Genomic DNA, 4,956 nt, shown 5'->3' with positions numbered 1-4,956 from the left:
TTTACTTAAGTAAATTTTTTGAGTACTTTCTCCACCACTGCCCATTTGTAATAATCCCATCTGACCTAAATACATCTTACTATCCAGGGACTGATGGCACATCAGAATGAGCGCATCCCCTTCACTCAGAGAGTCTTGCAGATTCTGTATCACTTCAGTTTGAGAGATGTTCCCTGATTTCAAAACTTTAGCTGCTGCTTGTAGTTCCAGTCTCCAGCGAGGCTGCTGTGTGTGGATTCAGCTTCCAGATCAATATCAAAACCCAGAGGCATAACACATCTAGGTAATCTATGTCTATGTATCTGTTTGATGTGTGATTACATCAGTGGAGCCCAGAGTCGGTCCTGGAAGGCCGGCATCCTGCATGTTTTAGTTCTCTCCCTGGTTTAACGCACCCGGATCAAATAATGGCATAAGAAGAACACTGGCCTGCTGAAAAGGTTGTAACTACCACCAGGGAGAGAACTAAAACATGCTAGATGCCTGAATGTAGATTTTGACGGATTTTTCAAAATGCTGTCACAAACTATGAATTGGATGCTCTCATCCACTGGTGGGTTTTTGCCTTACCAGAGGCATGAACCTCAGAAATACTCCTGCATTTTACTACGTGTTTTTTTTCACAGCTTTCCATAATGTCAACATCTGATGAAGTTACACTTTTCGGGGCCTGATTGATTTGTTTCAAACCAGTGGATGTAAATACGCCTAATTCACATTTTATTTTTCTGAGATTTTAAAACATTTGCATCACAACTGGATGGAAATCATAAGAAGATTGAATTCGAGTCAGAAAGATGAAAAATTTCTGACAACTTTCCAAACCTGCCTGCATTAACACGTCAATGATAAACACACCGTGGACACATTATTATTATTTTTATTATTATCATTATCATCTGTCAAACATTAATGTTAACTCTTTATCCTCACTGAATGTAGCTCCAGTGAAAACTGGATTAAGGTTTGTTTATATTTATATAAAACATATTGCCCAAGACATTTATCTAGGACAACAACAGTCAGAAACATGTCATATCTGGGTTCTGGTTGGTTAGTGGTTGACCACATTCCCACTCCGTGATCTTTAATGAAGATATGCCTGTGCTTCAATGATGTGGCAGTGATGTTAATAAACCTCAGTGTTTCCCAGTGAACCACATTACCTCAATGGTTCAGACAGTTTAAACAGAGTCGATACTGCTGGATCTGAACACCGTTGGTCAGAACATTCTGACTAATAGGTTGGAAATATTGGTGGGAATTTCTGCTGTTGACTTAGTCTGAATAGGGACTCGTTTGTGGCATCTGAAAATCAAAACTGTGACCAAAGATCACTTATGGGGTTCCTCAAGGCTTAGTGCTTGGCCCACTTTCACTCAATATCAACAGGTCTCCTCTCCTCCAGAGGATATGAGCTCATTTACCAACTCAAACGAGGCGGCTCTTAAAGGTAATTAAAGATTTGGAGGCGTGGCCAATGGACTGAACGGGTTTATTCACTTCTTCTGCTGCCATTACTAAAACTACAAGCAGATTACAAATTTAAAAACCGAGAGCATCGTTCACAACTTCTCCTTCTGTTTGCTGATTGGCACCACCACACGGAGGGTGAGTGACAGCGCTAAGACCCGCCTCCTGGCTGATTGGTTGTTTATAATTAGCACTGGGAGAAAGCAGAGATCGATATTTTCACAGATCATCTGTCTCATACCAAACTGTCATGACATGGTGATAGTTTCAAGAAATATGTAAAAACATCTTTTTTTAATCAAAATTATACTGTAAAAAAATACTGTATAAAATTTTACCATATACAGTAAAATTCTGGAAGCCACAGCTGCTGGTACTTTACCGTATTAGAGATGTTTTTTGTTTTACAGTGTACATACTGCAGCTTTAATAAAAAATTCATCACATTATTAATTAATCTGCAGTTTAAATGCCATATCAGGTCTGATTTTTTTTTAATTGGTTTTTACAGTAAAACAGAAACAGATTCTTTTTTCTTTTTTGATGCTTTATTAAACAACTGAACAATATAAAATGTACAAATAACTTTTTTGGCAATGATGTAAAAAACTTTCTTTTTTGCAAACAATAAATAAATAAATTAATTAAATTAACTTAAATAAATAATGTGACATAAAATATTAGAAAAATGTATAAACAGAAATCAGTGAGGAAGGTTGGACTGCACGGTCTCTAGTGGGCTCTGGTCCAGTTGAAGCAGCCGTGGTGATTGTGCAGCGCCAACTTCAGAACTTGAAGCAGATCACTCCTCAGAATCTCCCAACCGCAAGCAGAACCGTCCTGCAGGAGACACAGAAACCTTTTAGCTTAAGAGTTCCAGAAAAATAACCCAAACTAACCAGAATCCTGTTCCAGAACCATCAGTTTCAGTACCATCTGCCCACAGCTGGGTACTAACTAGTTACATTTACTAAATTACATTTACTTGAGTAACCTTTTAGAAAAATTCCCTTTTAGGAGTATTTTTACTACTCTGTACCTTTTATATTTACTTTAGTAAGTTTATTTTGAAGTGTCTCTACTCTTACTTGAGTAAAATTGAAAATCAAACATGTTTTAACCAAAATTCACCAGACAGACACACGCCTGCTGTTTTTAAGGTTTCATTAGTTTTTTTTTTTTTTTTTTTTTTTTTTTTTTTTTTTTATATTCAAAGAAACTGATTTGGAAACATTTTCTTTTCCTTGATTTTATAATTGTTTTGTTATATGAATTAGTTTAATTTTCATCCTTAAAATAGAAAAAATTCCACATTTTGTTCAGTCTGATTATGTAACTTAAATATTAAATGGCTGAGAATTTGATCAGTTACTCAGGATTTGTGTAGACTTTTTACCAAATGCTATTTAAATTTAGAGTAATTTCTTGGAAGGCTCCTTTTTACTTTTACTTGAGTAAAAATATGTTGAAGTATTGCTACTCTCACTTGAGTATAATTTTTGGGTCCTCTGTATCTGCCCCATTGCCAATTGGGTTAATGCTAATTGGCATTAGCATTAACCCAAACTGATAAAACTGAGTTTTATCAGTTTCAGAACCAGCTACTTTAGTTCTATCTTTTCTGAATCCTACCTCAGTTAAAGTTTGGCTCTAAATAACCGCCTGACCCGTTATGAACTCTAGAAACTAGACGTTTGCTTACCTGCTGCTCAACAACAGCTGTGACGTTTCGGAAAAATGGCGACAAAACCTCCGAAGCCTCCGTGGTGTTCAGCTGCAGATAGAAAACCCAATTACTTATGAGTGAAACTGAATCCCAGATCTGGTTTGCTTGGGTCCAGTCTGCACTTGGTTCTGATACTTACACACTGATGTTCCTCCACCAGACGGTCCTGCAGGTTCTGGTAGTATTCCAGTTTCTGCTGGGACCATGTGAGTCCGCCCTCCCCTTCAGGCACATCATACTCCGTGAAAATAAGATTCGCCTCTCGCAGACACTCGTACACCACCAGCGATGTCCAGCGGCACTGCAGAGAACCAATCACGGTTAACGATCACACTACCCAGCTCTGTGATTGGCTGGACGGCTGCGTGAGGTCATAGCTTTACCTTGCTGTGTTTGGTTGAGGCGTCAGAAAGTACAGAGTCTGGCAAGTGGATGTCACTGCTCAGCTGGTAACACTGTGTCGGTAGCCGCAGCCCCTAGAGGATAGAAAGCAGGATTTAATAATAATAATAATAATAATAATAATAATAATAATAATAATAATAATAATAATAATAATAAAATGTTTTTATCAACAGAAAAGTTCTGATTTCCTGGTTCAGTGGGGAAAAGTTTTAACACTTTCTTCCCTGCAAAAACACAAAACTTTACCAAGTTATTTTTGCACACTTGGAATAAAACAGAGCTAACTTACAATTAACTTTTCAGCAAAATATTTGAGTTAATAATTCCTTAATATTGATAGAAAAGTAATAGTTCCACTTGCAGATCATCTCATTTATAACATGGGATAGAAGCTTTGTTACGAGAGAAATGATCTGCCAGTGGAACTAGTACTTTTAAAATCAATTTTAAGGAATTATTTTCTTCTGTATCAGGTTGAAAAGTTACTTCTAGTAATATTTGCGCTAGAAACTAGATAAAAAATTTATCAGAGCATCCCTGCAGAATTTAAAGTGACATGCCCGTTTTTTAACCCATGAATATGAGAGAAGATGTATAATCTGTCCTCTAATTTAAAATGAAGTTCTGCTGATCTGAACCCAGAACCAGAACCCTGTGTTGGCGCTTATGAACCTACCATGTCTTCAAGCAGGTCATGGGTTTGCCTGACCATCTTCCCTGGCAGCTTACAGGTTGGCATGGAGACCAGCATCATCTGGAGGCAGCACAGCTGCAGGAGGAAGAGGAGCACTGAGGTGGGCGACATGGTTCTGGTTCTGGTTCTGGTCCTGGTATGCTCTGAGGAGTGTTCTGTGTGAGCCTCAGGTGAGTTCAGGTAACCTGGAAGAGAGAAAAGTATGGGATGTCAGGACCAATCAGACAAGAGTGAGTCAGAATGGTAGCAGCAGAAACTTGGACCGGGACCAGATGAGTCAGGTCGCCTCAGGGTCCAGACGAGGTTTTTCGTTGACAAGGAAGACTTTATTTACAGCTTGTTTTTATTTTCTTTTTTTTATGCGGAAATGTTTTTTATTTCACTCTATATTTAACCTGGAATAACTGGAAATACTTCAGTTTGATTAGTGTAACCTGTACTACAAGCCAGAGGATCTTTTAAGACAAATAGATTTTGCATTAATAGACAGTTCATCAAAAGCAATGCTATAATACAAAATTAATATAGAAAAAAAAACAAAAAAACAAAATAAATGACTACATAAAAGGTTGTGTCAGAATTTTTGAGAATTATTTTTTTGTAATTTTTCACCAAAGGTGATTTTGACAAAAAAAAAAAAAAAAAAACACCTTTTTTT

This window comes from Poecilia latipinna, unplaced genomic scaffold (genome assembly GCF_001443285.1).
Source record: "Poecilia latipinna isolate Pla-1442-1.1 unplaced genomic scaffold, P_latipinna-1.0 Scaffold443, whole genome shotgun sequence".
Taxonomy (NCBI): domain Eukaryota; kingdom Metazoa; phylum Chordata; class Actinopteri; order Cyprinodontiformes; family Poeciliidae; genus Poecilia; species Poecilia latipinna.
This window is presented reverse-complemented; position numbering follows the sequence as displayed.